The following is a 22515-nucleotide window of genomic DNA, read 5'->3' as shown; positions in this document are numbered from 1 at the left end:
CCTGAAACAGTGGGACCAGCAGAGATGAGACAGAGCCTGGGGAAGGATGGGGCAGGTGGGCTGAGGAGCACTTAGGTGCATGGGGTCTTCTTCACCTTGCCAGGCTTGGCTGCATCCCACCACGTTACTATGGTGCTTAGTGCGACCCAGCAGCCACCCTCTTGCCTTCCCTGGGGTGCTACCTTTAGGCAAAAGGAAGGGCCACAAGGTCACTGCTCAGTGGAAAGGTGCCACAAGAAAGCGTTCACCGTGACTAGGAAGCAGCAAAGGGCTCTCTCAGTATACGGTCAAAAAGGTCAGATCCTTAGCACTGGGATTAGGGGGATGGGATCTGGGCTTCGGGCAACGTGTAGACACGCAGGAGTCTCCCAGGCGAGCAGGAAAAGCAAGCGTGATGCATGATGACTCAGTCAAGGTGACCTGATCAGTTGACAGCAGGTTTGCTGGCACCTGAGGGGCAGACGGGCCAGGCAGGGCTTGCTCTCCTCGCCTGGACCCATCCAGAGGGAAGGATGGCACCAGACCTCCCTTTCCAGCCCCAGGCCCCACCACCGCACCCTCTGGCTGCTGGTCACCACCAGCAGGTGAAGTCACTAGCACCAAATTTCTGCCCGCAGAGAAGTTCTGCATCATCACCCCCTGATCTCCTCCAGGGAAAAAATCAGCCGGGTTCATTTGTACCAGCACTTTGAGCCACCTCGGGTGATTCTGCCTGCAGCAGATTCGGGAACGCACACCCCAACTGCTCCCCAGACAACGCTGGGTAGAAGCGTTACAGTAAGAAACTACACATGGTAGTATTTTAATGGAGTACTGCACCCTGAAGCGTGAAGTTAAAGCACTTATACAAGAGATTAAAAATCTTTTTATAGTGGTGTCAGACATTTCTACAATTAGAATGTAATTTTTGTAATTAAATACTTGGGCTGTTTGGTGGTGTTTGTTTTTTTTTTTTTTTCTCTCCAAACCGGTGTTTAACTGGAAAGACAAAAGCATACGTTTAACATTTAAACTTCCTTAATTGCTTTTAAATGTCACTACAAATTAAACAGTGTTTATCTGCAGCGTAACTGACAGGCAGTGCTAAGATGTCACCCCTCCACCTGAGCTGGAAGGCTGGCAAGGGAATAGCGCAGCAATGCAATCGTGCATCGCACAGGCTGATTTTATACCCCCTGCCTCCCCACTGGCCCCTCCGCGCATGTGTGTGCCTACCTCCGACGGACCCGTCCCCAGTTCTCCCAGTTTTCCTGCCAAATCCCAGCCTCGTCCCCCCTGTGCAGCAGCAGCCAGCTCAATACAGATCGAACCTGCTCGTGGCGAGGGGGAAGAGGCTTGGGTCCTGGGGAAGAAGAAAACAAAGAGCAGTCAAACGAAGGGCAGGCATCGGCTGGCGTGGGCTTCCCGTGGAGCACAACGGCATCCTTCCCACCGGAGGCTGTGCTGGGAGAAGAAAGAGAACTTGAGGATCAGTAAAAATCTCATCAGAGCTGCACGCACACAGAAAACCTGGTTGCAGCACTGGAGAGGCCATTTCAAATCGGTCAGTCCAGTCACAGCAAAAACACAGTCCAGGGAGTTCAAGGCAGTTTTCTAGGGTTTCATGTTTTGCATGAAAGAAGTGAAAGATTAATTAATTTTTATTTTTTTTTTTAAACTCAGAGTATTTTTAAATTACACTGCAAGTCCACTTTGCTCGTTTCGTGAAGCATCGGTGGCCAAAATCAATTTTTGGAAGGTGGAATCCAGTGAATAAAAGCTGTGCACGTCATTCTGAACCTTTTAAGAATTTAAGAGATTAGTGTTCAGCACAGCCTGGGAAAAAGCAAGGGAGAAGCAGGGCTGCCTTGCTTGGAAAACAAACTCCACAGAGCAAGGCAGTGCCAAAGGAAAGAAGTAATACCTACAGCATGGAGATTTTTCCCTTTCTCACTAGAAATAATGGAAGTGTTAGAGGTATTGGAATAAAATGGTATTCTCAAGCTTCTCATAGCAAGTGAAGAGGCTGGAACAAGTCCCTGTGCCATGACAACACGCCAGTCAGGCTTTTGTATACCTTTCTTCTTCTCTTGTGTGCCTGTTACCCTGAAATCATGCAAAATGATTTCAATCATACCTAGCTGACTTCAAAGCAAGCCAAGCCAGCCGTGCAGGGGATCTTAGGGTTCTCCCCATCACTTTTTCAGGCTGTCAGCAGCGTCACGTGGGTGTTTCTCCTCTGCGTGACTGTTTTACCCGACCCCCAGGATGGAAGCCCTCCATTCCTCACGTGAGCCTTCTGAAAGCGCGCTCAGCTGTTTTGAGAGAGGTCAGGGCAAGGATCCTAAGCGCAGGCTTGAGAATCAGCTGGGGAAACTTGTCTTTCTCAGTTACTTAATCTTGACCCCAACTTGGCTTGCTTACCCGACAGCCACGGTTCCAGGGCTGAGAGAGTTGCTTTCATGAAAAAGGTTTCCACAATTCCTCTCCTGGTGAGACGGGACGCCACCCAAACTTACCCAACCTTTATTTAAAAGGAGCGATTGATGCCGTTTGTCCCCCAGGGCTACAAGCTGACCCCCTTCCTTACAGATCACCCCCTTGATGGTTTCCCTTCAGGGCTGTAGGCAGCTGCGGCAGAACACAGAGTGAATTCCTCTCTCCCCTGTGGTTCAGAAGGTGGCCGTGACACTGTTTGGTGGCCGTAAATTCAGGAGACCACCAAAAGGAGGAACATCTCCGCGACTGGCAGCCCTCATCACCCCACCTGCAGCTGGCAGGGCCATGGGTGTTGCAGCTGGAGCACAACCAGGAGGGGTTTTGGGTGCATGGGGATGGGGGGGAGAGAGCAAGCCCAGCCATTTCGGGGCTAAGCTATTCACATGTTGAGTCTAATCCTATTTCCATGAGCGTTTCCAGTCTTGGAAGCTGGATCAGTCCCTAAGATTTTATTTTTTTTTTAAGTGTCTATAAATACTTTTCATCTCAAAGCGTTTTACAGACAGACACGCTGGATCTGCGCAGAAATCCCTTCCCGATGGCTGAGATAGGGCTCAACTGCTTGGCCAGCTTACTGCTCCCCCACACAGCGGCTTTGCACAGCATATTAAATATTGATCTCGGCAGGGATGGAAGTATGGAGCTCATGGGAGGGTTGACAGAGCTAGTAAGTTAAGTAAAACCATACTGTAATTTGGCCACAGTCCTCAAGGATCCGTTATTTTGAGAAGTGAGACTGTATCTTTAAAGCCTTCGACACGCTAGAGCTTGAACCTCCTCCAGGATGGAAGGCATCTCCAAAGACGGAGTGAGGGTCTAGCGCTATGGCCGACTGACCAACGTCATTCCTGCAGTGGGGAAGTGATTCCTGGACACGGCGTAGCGCTAAGTGTATCCAGCCTCGCTTACCCACAGAACCAAAGATCAACTTCTCGCAAACAGCTCTAGCAGCCGTCGAGTTTATACCACAACTCATTTCTCCCGCATATTCTGTCCTCACTCAGCGCCGTCTAGCTCACTCTTCCCTTCTGCAGATGATGTAAACACGAGAGAATTAAACACATTATCATCCTCGGAGGAAATTACTTAGACCAGGCAATTCTCGAGGTGAATAATGCACTTCCAGCGCTCAGGTTCACTGCGTTTCAGACAGCGTAGGAGAAAAGGGAAACGCTCTCAGACTGCCAGCAGCTCCCGTGCAACGCCTGGCTGCACTCACATCACCAGGAGCCTCCTCGATAACCGTCCTCCTATTTCTGATCTTTAGCCCTGCACGTAAATGGGGGTCCTGTGCTCAACTAGAGTGAAAAGGGAAACTCACCCTTTTATTTCGGATGCCCTCTGCCCAGATGTAAACACAAAACGGCACCTCAAGAGCCAGACAGTCAACCCAGCGACTTGCAGCAAGAACATGCGAAACACAAAGCTGTTGCTCTGCTTATTCGAAATGCGCGTTTACAATCAGACAAACCTTACTCGCTCCTGTGTTTTTAAATAGCAGTCCAGGCTGGGAGGAAAATTCTTAGCATCCTGACTTCACCTAGGCATGGAATTCCCTCCAATGCTTCTCGCTGTGCAGAAGAAAGTCCTTTGGGAAACAACCCATTACAGGTAACTTCTTCAGAACTTGTAGAATATTCCTCATCCTCCTCCTCCTTGGCAAATGAGCTTTTGTGGGTTTAGCTACAAGATTAAAGAAAAATTAATGAATTAGTTCTAATAGAAAAGATAGAAAGGATTTTTATTTTTTTAATTGGACTTAGAAAAAGAGGAAACTTTCCACTGGAAAGTAATTAAAGTTTTCTCTAAGAGAGGACACAAAGGAATCCAATTACTGGCCTAAGGAACAAGGATCAGCAAGACCTGCAGGACTCTCCTCACATCTCCACAGGGTGTCAGTCTTATTTCAAATTTGGGTCATTTTACACTGGAATCAGACTAATTTTCTCACCACATTATTTTTATGAGTCTGCTCCTCAGAGAGCTGCTGCCACCACAGCCTGCTTGTTAGAGAGCTCCCCCTTTCCTCCCACAGCCAGCATTAAAATGAAACCTCTTAAAATGGGGGGACAGAAAAGCGTAGTCACGGTGGTCTGGGGACCACGGGAGGATTTCAGAGGGATTTGAGACAGGGTTGACATTCACCACTCCAAACCTACCACCAGCTTGCTGGTGGGATTCCCAGCTCCTGCTGGGGGATGATCTTCCAGCAGGTGATCCAGGGCTCTCTCCCATGCACCCAGCCAGGGCTGCGTGCCCTTTCCCTGACGGACCCATAGCCACAACGAGCATCTCTGGCACTCCACGCGACTGCTGCAACCCATTCTGTGTTTTAAAGCTGTTGGAGAGCTGACTCCGAGGCAGAATAAAGCTGTTTAAGTTGACCCTTGCCAAAAATTATTTTCCAGACACGTTACTAATATGGCTGTGCTGAAACAAGGTCCCACTGTACTCTGGCAGCTGTGGCAGATGTGTGGTGCGACACACAATATCCCCACCGACGGGCAAACTCCGAGGGACTGCACAAGCCGGCTTCAGTCCTTCCGCGGGGGCTCTGCGAGGATGGACACCCCCTGAACCAACGCTCCCCCTCTCAGCAGCTGCCTTCGGTTCCCCTTGGGCCAGCCTACCTTCTACAGTACTTCTAGTCCTACAATAGCTCCCCTCCGAACCTGTAATTTTGGGAATTATTGTAGGCACGCCACTGTTGAACGTGCAACAGGGATGAATCCCGGGTCACGAAGTTTCAACAATTATTAACTACTCAGCATTTCAGTTCTTCATCATATTCTTCAGTGGGCCGGTTCTCATCAATATTAAGGTCACCATCCCAAAGAAGCTTTCCTGAAAGCAATGCTCGAGCACGTGCTTGTACAGGGACAGGCAGCAAACAGGCAGCATGTTGTGTGCTTAGTCCTGCGGAGGACATGCTCTGCCTTAGGTATCAGGCACAGTTTGACGGGCAGCAGTATTTTTTCAGCAGAAGCACCAGTTTAAGTTGCCCATGCCATGCTTCTCACCATTTATCCTCCCACCCCTACGCTAGCCCTCTGCTTGCACCGACACAGTAGCCTGCACGGCCGTGCAGTAAACTGAACTGCAGAATTGACCTCGATTAAAAGTGATCTGGCAACAAAGTCAGTAAGCATATGTTTAACCCAGATTAATTATCCCATCTCATTCACCAGCTGGCTGCACAGTAGCTGTGCCACCAGGAACAAGCACAGGCGGAGCGGCGGGTGGGAAGGACTTGCCGGACACCCCCATCAGCACTGCTGACCCCAGCCACATTCAATCCATACAGCCTTGGAGTTTGAGCTGCATTAGAGTAACAAAGACATGTAACCCCGGGTCTCCAAAAATACCTAGGGGTCCGGTTTCCTATAGGTTTCAAGGTTTTCATGATCCTCCTACACCAGCAACCAGCTTGCTTTCTCCAAGGAATCTGCCCCAAGCTCTGCAAGCAGCCAGGCTCGGAGGTCGGGATGGGGTGGGAGGACTCCTCATCTTCACCCGACACTCGCTTCCAAAGCTCAGCTGCTCCAGACGGTCCTTCGCCAGGTTACGGTTAGTCAGAAGCTGGTCAGTGGCCCCTCCACTCAGTGGCCAACCCTCCTTGCCATGGCCCTTTGCAAAGACTGTTCTACACGATGACCACTACCTCTACCAAGTTACAACAACTTTTTCGGTTTGAAGGAAGCTGGAGGAGTTGGGATGTTACGGTGGCAGGTCACGCAAGGGGATAAGGCCCTCGTGTTGGACAGGTGACCCGCTGGAAGGTCAGGCTCTGGGATCAATGCCAACACTTCCAGCACAGAGACAGCAGAGGAGGACATCTCCTCTAGCTGCAGTTCTCAAGGGGAAAGCAAGGATGATCACACGCCCCAAAGAAACTCTGAAACAAAAAGTTATTTTGTTTTGGTTGCAGACCTTTGCCAAGACTCCAGAGCAGCCATCGCACTGTGGGTTTGTCCCCCGGACTGGGAGAGCTGGTCCTTGCCACCCGCCCCCAGCACAGCCCAGCAGGGCACCAGGCAGGCTACCAGCCACACAGCGAGCCCTGCTCCAGCTCCAACCCACCTGGTGGTCTGCAGAACATCAAAGGAGTTTGGAACAGCTGCACTACATGATGGTAGAGAAGGAATATTGACTGGGACTGCTGTGGTGATTTCTTAAGTCTTTAAAAAAGAAACATCATGGCAGCTATTTAGTACGGGGTTTGAAAATTCAAATATTGACAGAAGGAAGTTTTCCAAAGGATGCCAGCAGCTTTTGCAGCAACCCCAGTAGTAGAAACACACTGCGGCGTCAGATGTGGGCTGTAGCATGGACCAAACCCACAAGCTCCACGCGGCGGGCGGCAGAGCTACCGGCGGAGCAAGAGCAGCGCTTCACCCCTCCGCAAGAGCGTGCGCTGGAGCAGGGGTGCTGGCGGTGGAGGGTGGAAGGGAGAAGCTCAAATGCCCCGAGGAACTACAGTCGCACTTGCCAAATTCTGCATTTTACTGGGAAAGGGAGAGAGTGACTTCACTTCTTACCTCCCCTTCCCCACTTCCCCTGCCCCAAACAGACAGATGTGGCTTTGCAAGAAATTAATTACAGATGGAGGCTGAAAAAAGCATGTGTGTGTGTGGGGAAACCTCAACCACAAGGCTTTTTCCTCTGCAGACTTGAGGATGGATGGGGCGACCTGGGAAAACTGGCAGATGGAAAACCCATTACAGACGTGAGGTTTGGAGAATAAGGCCGAGGGACAATTTGAGAGTTGTAAATTTTAAGTTTGAGGGTATAAATGCATTGCTTAGCAACAAAAAACAAATAGGAAACAAGAAGCCTCACGAGAGAGACGCTTAAATATTTTAGAATCCCTATTTGAGATGAAGACTACATTACCAGAGACCTGAGGGGCTGCTATTCTCAACAGTTAGAGTCAAGATAGAAAGAAAATTAGGACTTTAATCTCATTTCCACACAGAAATGTATATAACTTATTTTGGGCAAAAAAACCCCAGTTATTTGTTTGTTCCCATACGTGTTTTGCACGGTGCGTACCTGGTAAGATCAGAATACACTGTGTATCTGCAAGCAGTTTTCTACCTGGGAAAGATTTCTCATAATGTGTTCAAATAAATGCAGGAAAGCTGCTTTACTGGGATGTGCAATCATTGCTACCATATGTCTGACCCTCGCTACGTGGTCCAATGCCTTTTTATGCTGCTGCATAAATCTTCTAAAATTCCTGACATCTCAAAGGATGGCAGGGGCCTCCATCTCCAGGGAGAGAAGGAGAAGGGTGAAAAAGAACAGATCACCTGGAAACAAATGCTGAATGTTTTACAGTTTCTTTGCCATGAAAAGACAAGGATAAAGGGGAAGGGGGGGGGGGGGGGAAGACATTACCGGCTTTGGAAGGTCAAATGTTAACTGCTTTTGCTTTTTTTGATCCATTGAAACACTAGACATACAAAGTAAAGCAAAGCACAAAGCTTCCAAACAAGCCTGTGACCAAAGCCTCACCTTCTGCAGCAAAACACAAAGGGAACTTATTAAAGATTAAAGAAGAAATCAACAAGGAAGCAAAACTCCCTTTTAAAATTCTTTTCTTCTAAGACCCCGTAAGAGCAGCTCCTCAAATACATATACACACACATATATGCATGCACACACTGAAATACAAAAAAAAATATGTAAGCACCAGGTAGTTCTTTGCCTTATTATGGGGTATTAGCCCACCGTGTTACCTCTGGGATATGCTGAATCAGTGGCAGCACGCTCCAGTTCTCTCTTGCACTGCTGCACATGACATCATTCTGTTTCCTTCATGAAGGAGGTCCGTCCACATGAGTGGAGTTCAGAAATAACCCAGACATTCCCATTTGGTTTTGCTGCTTGAGCTAAAAGGGATGCTCCAGACCTACTTTTTATTTTCCTTTACTTTTTTTTTTTTTTTTTTTTTTTCCTATCTGAAAAAAACCCCAAGCAGACAAGCCCAACCGACTAACAACTCTGGAAATATCTAAAGCTTGCAAGAGTTAAAATCAATAGGAAAGTTCCTTGGCAGCTTCGAACTTCAGGTCAGTAAAACCAGCTGTTCGTTTTTAAAAATTAATGAAAAAAAACCCAGAAGCATCACGGACACATCTTGTTTAATCTACTTAGTACTTAAGTACTTTAAGTACTTAGAGAAAAGGCACTCTGACAAGAGACAAAAAGTTTGTCACTCTCACACTTCTCCTAATTTGGAGAACTAGAAGAGTTTTATAATTCTCTAGAAAGAGAAGACAGAGTCCAGTATCAAAGGCAACTGATATTTTTGCCTAGAAATGCATTCAACTGCAGTCTTTGGTATACTAACGAAACCAGTTCAGAGTTTTGGCTTGTTTTGTTGCTGGTTTGGCTGGTGGTTTTTGTGTTGGTTTTTTTTTTCTAAAAAAGGTAGGAGGTTTAGATACTGATTTTTCTTTACCTCAATACAAGATAGAACGCCTGGAAGGGCTACCCTGGATCAGTGCCTCCTGTCCTCTTGCCTGCCTTGGGATCACATCATTCTTCTAAGGGGTGCGTTTGGTTTTGTTGTTAATAAAACAGTGAAGTAACACCACACAGGCCACCTGAAAATGAAAATGTGATGAGCTTACATGACAAACATCAATAAATGTTGAAGAGCTATCAGAATATTACAGGCCAGGGCTACCTTTAAAGACAAGGGAAGTAAGTATTACTATATAGATCCTCAACAGTTTTATGAGTAACACTACGTCAGCTGAAACTACCAGATGCAAATACCATGGACAAGAATCAAAGAACCAACTCCAACTGTGGTTATTCTCCCAGCATTAAGAGATGTTCAAAAGACCAATCTGCAGGCGTGCTATGAAGACAGTGTAAGTCAGAAAACAGTGTCTGCGGCTCAGTATCCGTACACCTGCCCGAAAGCCAACATTGAGCCATTCCTGGAAGGCAGCCTTTTGGGAAACGGCTTGATCTTTGGCCAAAATTGTCATGTAAGAAAAGCTCATACAGGGAAGATCTCAGATAGGTGGTTTTAGCTTGGCCTGGGACAGCAGCAGAGACCATAAGCAGGCTGATGGTGGGAACACAGCGTGCTGAAGGCACACAAGCTCATGTTCCCCTTTCCCATCTCCTTGGCTAAACCCACGCCGGCAGGACTATCAAGACTTCTTTCCTCCCCTGCCCTTGCAAGATGTTTTTTTGCTTTGCGGACCAAAGAAATGAAGAAGCATCCTTCCAGTCCCTGAATTAAAGACTAAGTTATTAAATTACCCACATATTTCATTTACCAGACTCAATTTGAGAAAACGCCTGCTGCAGCAATCACTGGGTAGATCAGCACGAGCAGATGACCTTCATAAACAAGCACCTTCACCTTCACAAGCAGCTCCCAGTAGAATTTTTTCTACAATTGGTTAAAACTATTTGACAAGATGGTAAATACACCCCAGAAACTGATGGTCTCATCTAAGCACAGGCTCCCCACTGCTGCTAATGCTTAATAACGCCACTAACCCAGGGTAATGTTAGCTGGAAAGTTTTACAGAGTTCCCTCAGATAGCCAGGGGTCTCTATTTCTGGGATTAAAAAGGCAAGAAAGCCTGGGATATTACACACACACACACAGACACAAAGCCCCTATAATTTCCTCTGTTTTCCTCTCTCCAAAATTCATACGGATCCTCACTGCACAATGCAAGAAAGCAAAATAAAACACAAACTCATTATTCCACCTTTGCCAGCTGCTTTTCCTCACAAGGAAGCTTTTTCCATAATGTTCCCATCACAGACGTGTCGTGAGACTGGGCTGCTGCAGCACTGCTTCCCAGCCTGGCTCGCATTTTTTTTTTTTTGGAAGAGAGTGGCATAGTGAGAAACAAGCCTCGCTTAGTTGGATTCTTTCCTGGATAAAGGTAGGAGCTCCTACCAAACCCCACGTGCTGGCGGCCAAAAGCGTTGCCCGGGCCGATGATGTGACACCAGGTCACTTGACACAGGGAGCTTAACAAAGGGAGAAAAAAAAAAAACCAAACAAACAACAAACCCTTAGAGTTGAATCGTGCTCTTGAGTGAAAACAGGCTGCTAAAAATTGCACTCAAATTAAAGAGCATTATAGTGTGGAAACTGAAATCTCATCAGATATTCCACTGGAAAAGAGCAGGAGTGGCTTCTCCAAGCGCGAGACAGCACTGCTGCTCTTGGAGAGCCAGAGGCAGCGAGCAGCCAAGGGGCCGGGCAGGCTCGCCCAGCTGAACAAGCCTCGGTTTTTTGGATGCTGCTGAAACTTGCCACTGTTGCTGAAACCCTGGCTTTGATATGCGCTTCACGCAGAGGAGATAGATGTGGGGCAGGAGAGACGACGGGGAAAAGGGCACACAGAGAGATAGGAAGGGAAAGGGGCTGCTCTGTTCCCGAAACCCCTGCCTGCCCCATCCCTCGTGAAAAGGCTCCTTCAGCCAGACCTATCTGTCAGTCTCCAATCCGCCTTTCAAGATTATGATGCTCTTTGATTTTATTCATTCCTGCTGGAGGCTTTGCTTAAACATAAACAGCAGAGCATTTCAGCAGGAATCAAAAAAAAAATAATACAAATAAAAGAAATAAGAAATTCCCCAAACCTCCAGGCGCATTTTAAAACACATTAAAAAAGACACAACAGTAACAGCTTCATACATAGCACAGCTGCAGTGATCTGGAGCAAAAGTAAGGGACGCTGAATGCGCTAGTGTTTTGTTTTAAAATACGGCCTATAGACCTCACACTCGTGCAGGAGCTCTCTACCACGCTGGAATCTCCCCTTCTTTCCCCTGAAGGAGCGAGAAATCCAGCGATTCCCACTTTTCCCACCTTCATTTCTGCTCCTCCACGTGCCGGGCAGGCTGGACTCCAGGAGAGCAGAGGCTTTCGTGCGGTCCCCCGGACTCCGGGAAACACAGGCAGCTTTACACTAGGATTTACAACCAGTAGGTAAAGAACAACTCAAGAGGTGTTTTATTACTTGTGATGAGGGACTATCAAAGAAGCCACAGGGTACTTTGCCAACCGTTTGGTGGTGTTTCTTCAGTTCTTATTGGCAGCGCTCTTGGTTACTGCTCTGTTTTTCTTTCCCCTCCTGCTTGCTTATCTTTCATCTTGCTGGCCCCAATGTTGACTTCATTGCAACGCACCATATCTTGGAAATAAATCCACACAAACGCTGAAGAAATTTCGGCTGCTAAGAAGCAAAAAAAAAAAAAAAGACAGCAGCTCAAGCTCCTGACACACACAGGGCAAGATACCACTCCAGAAAACAGAAAATAAAATATTGGCCTTGAACTTCAGGGCTCCCAGTAATCCTGAGCCCAGGACGCTCAGCTCAGCAGCACCTCTTTTCAATTCTGCCCTGCCAGTACCAGGGCTACAGTGAGACGAAAGAGGAACCAGAGACATGACCCTTTGGTTGACCAACCCCATCAAGAAACTCCCCCTGTAAGAGACGAGGAATGACCACAAACCTATGAGCTGTTTTCCTTTCCAACCTTACCCCAGATCCTTTTCTGCTTCCCCTGTTCAGAAAGGAAAGCGTACTGCCTTTGCCTGAAGTCAGCTCTGCCAGTCCCCCGGGCTACCAGTAAAGGCAGAAGGGTCTTTTGCCCAGATTTTGACATTTTGACATTTCTATTTTCTAGCGTGAAACACGGCTGAAGGATGAACAGCTTCTCCTTCAGCAAGCGCAGGGCTTTAACAATGTGTCCCACCTTGCAATTAACAGTCACGTCTTGGTTTCTCGACTCCTTTGACATGAAGAACGGAACTAGATAACCAGCCAAACACCATGTGGAAACAATAAGCATTTACCATATTCGTTTAGCCTTTCTCAAAGACTGCCCCAAATAAAAGCTCAGCCTTGCGCTGCGAGTGGCCCATGTACGACTGCTGTGACAGACAAAGCAATCTGCCAGGTTAAGAAATACAGGTGAATATCTACTGACACTCATTTGCACTGTGTGCAAATAAAAGGGCCCACACCAGGGCAGTTATGTTTTATAGCATCACAAATGTCAATTGAGATGGACTAGCTGCCGGTGCAACTTAAACAAAAACGATGAGAGAGGTGGCGTACGCTGGGAATCTATGCTGGCGGATTTAGAAGCAAATAAACCTCTATCAATCTTTTCTGGCTCGTATGTACAGATGTTTTGCTTTTTGTAACACTATTTCAAGTTGGACGCAGATGTTGTAAATCAAACTGTAATACTCATTAAATATATATATAAGAGAACATGAATTCCATCTCTCCAGCATGCCGGGCAGTTTGGCAGGGCAGAGCACCTACCCTCCGCAGGGAGCGCAGAGGGCATACGTGACCCTGGCAATGAAAGCAGTTCAAGCAGCAGATCCTTTTGTAAACTGCTCCTCCTCGAGCCAAGACTGAGCCTTCCAGACCAGTGCCTCTCTGGAACAGAAGGCACTGGTTTATAAAATGCACCTACTTTCTCAGCTGACAATAAACACAAGTATTGGACTGTGTATGCAGTTCTTTTTAGAACCAGATTTATTTATTTATTTTTCTCTCTCGAGAGCTACAAGGCATCTTCAATACCAAAACTGAATTTAAAGAGTGCTAACAATTTTTCTTTAATTTTTTGTAAATTCTGCCTTTGCCGAGAGCCCTACACGTTCATGAAATTCCCTATTCACCTTTTTCGCAGATCGCACTGTTTGGTGGCGACTGTTCAATTCTATACAGACCGCTGTGTAAATGGCCAGCTGAGCCCAAGCAAACATTCACCTTCTTTTTCCAATCCCACCATTACTTTTGTATTTACTCCTCTTTGTTTTCTGTTTTGCGGTTCCTTTTCTTGGCCTTGCAACCATACTTACTCACTACTACAATCCTTTCTATTACCAAATTGTTTAAAAGCAACATCTATGCTTTTATGTAATAAAACATTAAAAAAACCCCAAAAATAGAAAACTGCAGTCCAAAGTAAATCACAATGGGACACTGATAATAAACGAACCTTATTCATGCCAGATAAAGCAACACATCCTCATTTAACACACCAAATAATTTATCCTTAGCCAGAAAGACACTCGGTCCGACATTCAAACAGCCGTCTTTGTACATACAGAGAAGCTGCCAAGTCTCCATACTGGAATGATCTCATAGACTCCGGGGGGGGGGGGGGGGGGGGGGGGGGAAGAAAACCAAAACATTTTACCATACAAGTTGAATACACAGGGGCATAAAAGGATCAACTTTAAAGCATTTTAGTGGTTTGGGTCCTAGTACAGATCTGCAGACAAGCTTTGGGAAAAATTATGACCACAAAGTCACAGAAAAATAAAAAATTAAGCAAAACCTCCTTTAAGTTTTCTCGCCTACGACAGTGCTATCAATGAAGAACAACCACTTCTAAATACCTGTTGCTGTTCTCTCCCCTACTCACACCAAGCCCAACTCATCCTGGTTTTGCAAACAAGGGAAATGTATGCAACAAATGATAACCCCTGTGGGAGAAGTTAAAGGCAGTAATGTTTTTCTCAGAATCACCAGAAAAAGGTGATCAGTTTTCATCTACGATGCCTTTTTGCCTTCTGGTGCCAGTGAGGCATCGCTTGGTTGAGAGGGAAAGGAGAAGGGGGGAAGACATGGATACAAGCGAACAAGAGGACATTGATCCGTGCTGCTACCTGGGAGAAATACCTGCGTGCAGCCCAGCTGGCTTGGGCTTAGGACGGAGCACAGATCGCTGCTGAGCTCAGCTTGGTGCCCAGCTGTGTACACTGGACCCGACTCCCTACTTGGGTAAATTTCCGTAGTTCAATTAGGCTGTGAACGATGACAATTTTACCAGCTGGAGACTGGCTACATTTGGGGTTTCTAACAACACTGCGGTGCCTTTCATCGTGCGGCTGCACATGTGAAACCGGCTCTGAAAGAGCACACGAGGTACACCTTACCCTGCCCAGATGAGACAAAGGCAAGCAGAAATCTCAGGTTTAAATAACAACCCATAGGGTTTGGATTTCTCCTTTGCCAATTGCTGGGTCAGGATGGGCTGAATTTCCAAATGTGCCGCATACTCAAACTCCCAGTTGACAAGAGAGACTCAAACAGTCCATTATACCACGGAATATTACGTCCCTTGAAGTGTTAAGCCAAATATGCATAACCAATCTTAAAAAAAAACCCCAATAAACAGGAGTAAGTCACTTTGCCTGATGTAGCGCACCAACTGCACATGAAAAAATAACAGGGAACCTTTCGGAGGGAGCACGTGGATTTCCTTCACGCCTTACCTACTGGTAGCTAGTGTTTAACTCAGCATTTCACCGTGCTGTTTCGCTGCTGCTCACACATGAGGAAAGTGACATCAGATGCGAGAATCAACTCTGTCTCAGCATCCCTCACTCCACCTTAGCCTCTCCGTGCTGCTCCCACGCAGCCAGGTCTCCAGCGTTCCACCAGATTCATTTGCACGACCGAAACGGCACCAACGCTGCTGGGTTTTGTGCATTTGAAGATGCGGGGTGTAACCTCAGTGCTGCTTGCCTGCGAGCAGGGCCAGCCAGCTTTTAGCCGCGTAGGCACGGACGGAGCTGCGCTGGGCTATCGCGCCCTGCTGCACACCTGCAGGTAGTTCACACTCAGCATCCAGCTCTGGAATCTCTCTCTCTAGTCCTTTCTGCATAAATCAAGCAGCAGGGAGGCTCAGCAACATGACGAATACGTTGGCTAGAATATCTCCTGCTGTAAAGACACAGGGAGGAAGGGGGATACTAAACTAACCTTGCCTTGGATGGAAAAGCAGCTGGAATTTAATGTTCTTGGAAGCTGGCCCTGGCTGTTCAGACATGGATCTGCCAGGGAAGTCCCCAGCGGAGGCATTGCTCATTCCCCAAAACTCAAATGTCAAAAGAAAGCACTGGAAATCATTAAGCACTCCGTTCAGCATTACTTGAACAATCTCAGGCGGGGTGGGGGGAAGGAAAAAAGGCTTCTCAACCAGAAACAAAACAGAAACAAATTCTTAGTGTTCATGCAAAACGGGGGTGCGTGTGTGCGTGTGGGTGTCTCATCAGGAATCTGAAGTGGGATTTCGCTTAATTGTGTCAATCTGATACAACATCAAGCCAGCCTTTAAAAAAAAAAGAAAAAAAAAGGCAAGAAGGAAGAGAGCAGCAAGCAGAAAAAGCAGGAAAGATAACCAGCACTGTGTTTGGTCTGGGTTTTCAGGGACATCACTGTTCCAGCCCACCTTGTGCCACTGCCCTGCACCAGCTACGCCACCCGCACACAGCAAGCTCCGCTCCGGCACCAGGAACTCACCGTGGGACAGAAATGGTGCTCACATAGAAGGCAGCAAAGTCAGCTTTCCCCCGGGAAGGGCAAGCAGATCCCCCAAAAGTTTTATCTCACTGACAGAAACCCCGTTTGGAAGTACGTCACCACTTTTCCTAGAGTTCAAATTAAGAAAAACCAGGAGGTGACTTTGCCATCTGCCACAAAAGTGCAGCTCTAGAGAAAGCACATGTGAGTTTTAATCCTACACCAATTTAGACACCAGTACCAACTGGCTATTACGGAAATACGTTCCCAGAGTTCGTACCTCCCAGCCCTTCCAGGGTGAGGGATGATTTTCTTACAGATGTTGCCTCTTCTCCAAACACTTTGCTAGGGAGGTACCTTCTAAATCACCGGCAGAAAGGCATAATCAGCACTGAATTTTGATGCCGTGCTATGGAAATACGCACCATGGGAACCACCACCTTTCAGTAGGAATATAAATAACACAGTCGTGCCCGCTGAAATAGCTAAAAACCCACTGGCCATTTTTGCAAAAACAGAGGCAAACTTGGTAAGTGGCAGGTTAAACTGAATAGGTCTTTTTGTTTGATGTCAGAAAGATTTGTATGTTCTAACAAAATAAGGTTCTGTATTTTATGAGTGGGGTAAACCGGTTGCTTACTTGATTGGCTGATCCAATCGGTGCCAGAAACTATTTCCCTTTTTCTGTACGATCTGTAAAGCATTTGGCAATCCCTTTTGGAAGAAAGCTGTATCAAGGAAAAAAAATATAAATAAATCACACTATTGTATGCAACTGAAGTGTTAAATTCTCAGGAATCGACTGAGAAAGTACTCCACATTAGCTAAACTTTATTATTGTTTTCCAGTTAGGATTACTAACATTTCTTACAATGCTGGAAAACACAGGGAACAACTTTTTTTGGAATGGTCTTACTGAGGACCGCTGCAGATTGATGAAGCATCTAGTCTTACAGCAATGGAAATTAATGGAATAAATGGGAAAAAAAATATGGAAAAACGGACTTTATCCTATTCCCTGAATGCCTGGTGAGGTTCTGGCTCAAGCCGTGCTCTGGGGCAGTGGAAGGGGCAGGTTTTGAAGCATGCTAGAAGAAGGGTGCTTCTGCTTAACACGGTGGAAAAACTCATAAAGACAGAGCACAAGGTATAGGTGAATCCAGGAGCTGCTCATATGGAGCAGCTGACGGGGACCAAAAAGGATCCCCCCAAAGCAGCCCCGAGGGGAGCCTGGCACTGCCGCGCAACTTCTTTGAGGGCTGGAGAAGGAAACAAGAAAAGCAGAAATCTGAGGTACATGGGAGGATTTCTCAGATTTGTTTATATACATGTATTAATGGACACATTCCAGCAGAAAAGACAGATATTGCTTAAAAAAATAAATAATAAAAATCAACAAAATGAGAAACAGCCTTTGTGCATTGGGATGAGACATGCCTTCCCAGAACAGGCTTCCAAGCAGAAATAAACCACATTTATTCCAATATCTAGCAGCGTACATTGGATTTAAATTGACAGGGGTGGGGAAAAAAAGCAAAAGAAGTTTTATCCTCCCACAAGCTGGCTGGTATAGCAATTTTCATCTAAAGCTGCAGCAGATCACCAAGACAAACATATTCATAGGGATTTCCTGTCAAAAGTCACTCTAATGCAAACATATTTTAGTGGGAGAAAATAAAGCTCACTAGTGACACCAGCAGAACGCTATTTCCATTTAAAATGAGGAGCGTGGCAACTTCAGTTTTAATGGAAATTAAAGCATGCTGGCACCGTCAACTAACTGTAAAGCCACTTGCGGGTTTTCTTTAATTTTTAATTTCAAAAAAATAATACTTCTGAATAGGACATAGTGTCAATACTTTTACAGCTCCGATCCCACTTTCCACGTGTGCTAATGGAACACTTACAGTTCTCAGCTCACATGACTTAAATTTGAGAAACCACAAGAAACGTCTTATGACTTCAAACCTTTAGCCTGATCTTTTAGGGAAAATTAAAAGAATATTTTTCCATAGCTTGTAATTACTTATGTACAAAATATGTTTATCCTTTGTTCCAATTAATCTTCTAATACTAACAAAGGAACCAGAGTCCATCTGCAGAGAAGTTGCATCAGTTAAACTCATATTTTTCAAGTAGCCGAGACCCCCACCATTTAAATTAGGACAGTCAGAGGCTCAAAGGTATTTGAAACCTCAAGTTCTTTGATGTTCAGATATAAGAACTTGAAAATGTTCATCTTAGAAACCTGAATTTCGATAGAAGGCATAATCTCAGGAAATTCTGGGCTACCCTGTGAGCTCCCAGAAAGTGGCAGATTTTAGTAAGAGTTGCGCCATTCCAGCCAGGGATACTTGTCCCTGCAGTACAATTGGGCTCAAATTAATATTTTGTACTGCCTACAAACTAGAAATAATACGGTATTTTAAAAAGTACCTTTAGAAGATGACATCTCCTTCACCACTGAGAATATTCGTAAGAGACCCCAGCCCAGAAGAGGCCTCCTAAATCACTGCGTGCTGTCTCGTGGTGCTGCAGACATCTAACAGTAGTACAATTTCTTTCATGATCTGATTAAGCCCCACAAAAAACCCCACAGGTAGGGACCTGCTCCCCACGGTTCCTTTGAGAAGCTGCAACAGAAACTTTCCCTCCTTGACGGTGTGAAACCTATCAGTTATTTACTGCAAGTTTATGCACATTTGTTCATGTGAGCATCTTCTCTTACTTTAGATGTTTCTTTCCTATTTCTTGGGTTCCAGGATAAGGGTAAAGAGCCTCTTCAGGTTTCACAAGTGTAGGAATAATACATTTTTAAAGTAGTAAAGTGAATTCTGAACTAGATTTAAAACAGCAACATAACTTTAAAATATGGAGTGTTGGGTGCCTGAATAGCTCTTTAAAACAAACCATGAGAAATTAAAATTCATCCAGCTACCAACATTCAAAACAGCATTGACTTAATCCAGTTTGTTATTTCCTTGCCAGCAGCAGAGTTTTGCTTTAATCTAACCGCCTATTACATTTTCATTGCATATCCTTGACACTGAAGGCACAAATACTGGGTTGATATCATCAGAGCATTCAATGTCATTATCTAACTCGAAATGACAGGCAGAACAGTGTATTAAAGAACTCATGCTTAACTGAAGGACTTGATGAGCTCAAGGTGAACCAGCCTGATGCATCACAAAAGCCTGCTTTGGAAGCTCTTCATACATGCACAGCAGGAGGAAAAAAATCCCACTGTATTTGCTGGTTTACATTCAGCACTGAAAAAAGCAGCACTTCAAGGATCAAAAGGCAACACAAAGCACCGAGTTACAGAAAATAATGAATGTGTAAGCCTTGCAGGATTTTTTTACCTCCTCTTACTCTTGAAAAGGACCCTAATATGGGGGTGAATTAAGATGTTTGCGTACTTTCCTTTTTATACTTGGACCTAATTAATATTTTTTTCATTACCTTTTTAATTTGAAGGTACTGTTTTACTCATGTTTTCCCTGGTCACTTTTTGCAAACCAAATGGCAAAAGGGCCGGTGGCTTACCCATCCTGAGACCGGCAGAAGGCTGAACAGGAGCAGCATCCAAATCCATTACTAATCTTAAGTAACCACTTCTTGGGAGCATTGCTTGACACGCTATTGGAAAGTCTTCAGCTCAGTAAGCTTTGTCTAGAGACTATTTTCTTATAGCGGTTTTGATATTATGAGCTTCTTCGAGTGCAAGAGATCATTCTGTCTGCATGGAGCCCCACTGAAATCCCTGAGGCTGCACTTCCACGTACACCCACCTACAGCCCTGGCAGTACCAGGATTTAAATGATTTAGCTTGCCCAACGTTTTTCTTGGTCTGACTGCCTGGGAGACACCGCCAGCCCACTGATGGGCTTTACCTCCACACATCATCAGTGTCAAAAATAATGATTTAAATCAGGATAAGGGATATACTTTTGCCAGAAACACTGGAGCAGATGTGCTCTGACAAGTTCTTGCTTGATTCTTTTATGTGTTTAAGACCCATCGGAAAATGCACTGGATATAATCTCAGCAGAGCTGGCTTAATCTCCAGCCTGGCACTATTACTGCTGCATACCGAAAACAACACTTACTACTATTACTCTGCTGTGCCTCAGTTTCTCCATCTGTAGCACAAGGACAGTACGATACCAGTTTCCTCTGCAAGGCATTCCGAGACCAACTGATGAATCCCATGGGAAGAGCAGACATAGTGACCGCTTCCCGATATTAAGATTCGGGCAGTGAGGCATCACCACACTCTTGAGGAACGGCTTTCCCTGAAATCTTAAAACCACCGGGTCACTTAATTTGACAGCTTTCATTCAGCCGAAAGTGAGTGGAAGAACAGCAGCACGAGGAATACGATTTAAGCAAGATGGTGTTTAGTAAATATTTACTAGACACCATAGTAGCGAGCACGATACGTCTCTACAGAATGGCTAGCAGGTACTCTCAGATAACCAAATGGCTAATGCATTTATCCTGAAATAGTTTCCTTATTCCAACACCTCACAAATTCAATGCAAAGCTGTGCACAAGAATCTTATGCGGAGACATTACATGAAGTATTTTGACTCCTAAAAATAAGTAATACTATACAGATGTCTCTGTCAGGATGTAAACCAAGATTTAACACAAAGCCTCAGGCGTATTTCATATTGGCTTTCAGCTGGTGCATTCATGCCACACTGGTTCTGCTCTTTATCATCTTACATGCACAGCTTCAATCCCTTTTTGAAAAACATTCTTTCTAGAACAGAGGCTCAATGCACCACCTCTCCCCTCGCCCTATCCACTCCCCAAACACACTGTGGGATTTATAAAAAAAAGTAGGCTTCATTTACAACCTTGCTTCCAGCTGACAGTCAGAAACCTCTCGCACAGCTGCAGTGGTGCACAGCGCTGCAGGCAAGAGGTGTCAGGAACGGATTCTCCTTTCTCTATAGCTGTGGTACTCAGAGACTACTAGAAGCAAGAGTCGAGGCTAACTTCCAACTGAGCAAGTCTATGGAGAACACGAGTGTCAAAAACATAAAACAAAAGAATGCCAAACGTGCTGTGAACGTGCTCTCTCCAAGCCATTATGCCTGACGCGTTTCAGGGATGCTATACAACAGCCATGAAGCATCTCTGTGTGTGTGACTCCTCACAAACATGCAAAGACTGGATCCTTCCTGGAAGGACCAAGACGATTCCTGAGCCTTTCAATTGCTACCCAGTCTTTTAAGAGATCCATTCTGCAATGGAAGGTGGGGCTGTTGTACGCTCCCATGTAATCCCTTGTGCTGTCAAAACTCAAGGTTTTGGTGCTGGTATAAGCTACTTTTTTAATTATTATTTAATCTTACCTGAGAAGTCCCTACAGCTCTCAACTGTGCTGGCTGTGAGTCTGTTCGGTAATCCAGATTACTGAAATAGTCCAACATTTAAAAGTAAACTTCTAGAGAGGGGTTATTTTCAACATAGAGCTCAAGTATTTTTATTATCAGAAGTGTTTTCTGAATCTTCATTAACATACATTTTGATGGATTACACCAAGGAAACAGAGATTAGCAGAAACATTTTCATTATTGCAGCCATCATCATATTGGATGAAATTAAGAAAATGAAAGTATTAAGTTTTCAATACATAAGTCAGTCATTAAGTGTTAGAAGTTGCTTACCTTGCTAAAAGTTCATTCCTCATCTGCGCGCTGTAGGTTTATTCTTTCCTGCGGGCCTCTGATACAGGTATTGGAACAAAAGCAGCGCTGGTGTAACGTTATGGATTTCATACTGTTGGGAACTGATTACTGCGGCAAGAGCAACCCAGGTTTAGGAACTGCCCACACACAGTATTTGGGATATGCAGCAGAAGTCAAGAATTCATAAAATGCTTGCCAATAGCAAATATCCCCAAGAAATATAACAGATCACAATTATCCCATTGAGACCGTCTTGTTTTGGATAAATCTTAGATACATGTTTATACTCATTAATGAGCATACTGCTGTTTCAGCATTGGGAACTCAATTTGCATACACTTTCCCCAGTTCTATCATATAACGCGACTGAGCTATTCACAATACCATAAATTCTTCTCTAAGCCACTGCTTTGGGATTGCTCCTGTATGAGGCAATGGCTCCCTCTTCTCATGTTTGCTCGCTGTATTTCTATATATCTTCGCCTACAGAATAAGCTGCTTTCTATATTCCAGACAGTTGTTCTAAAACATTAAAGAAAATCTGCAGTCAGGTAGTGAGCCACACAAGCCGCAGTTTAACCTTGGCTGTAATCTTCAACAAGAAATGAATTATTTAAATGTTTAGCTGTATTATTTGACCTTAAAACAGTTCAGCTCCTTATCCCTTTTCCATAAGGAAAGTGAAACATTTTCCTACCTGAAAAGAAAACGAAAGACACATTAGCACTTTGTTGCTGGCTGTATTCTTGTACAAGGTCAGTCTTTAACTTAAAAAACTGGCTTGGAGTCATTTTGTGTTTTGCTACAGACAAAAAGACCCCAGTTTTTTAATCTGGAAAAACCGTGCTTTCACTTTTCCCTCTGCAGGTTTCCTTTGAGCAGACCCTTTTAAATGTTTCAGAATAAACACTGCAACATCTTACATGCCAGAACTTTTTGTCAAGTCAGTCCCTGACATGCTCGGTTCATGTTATACACATCACATACAAACTGCGTCTGTTAAA

The sequence above is a fragment of the Falco cherrug genome, chromosome 12 (genome assembly GCF_023634085.1).
Source record: "Falco cherrug isolate bFalChe1 chromosome 12, bFalChe1.pri, whole genome shotgun sequence".
Classification (NCBI taxonomy): domain Eukaryota; kingdom Metazoa; phylum Chordata; class Aves; order Falconiformes; family Falconidae; genus Falco; species Falco cherrug.
The sequence above is the reverse complement of the archived record's forward strand: the minus strand, read 5'-3'. Positions refer to the sequence as shown.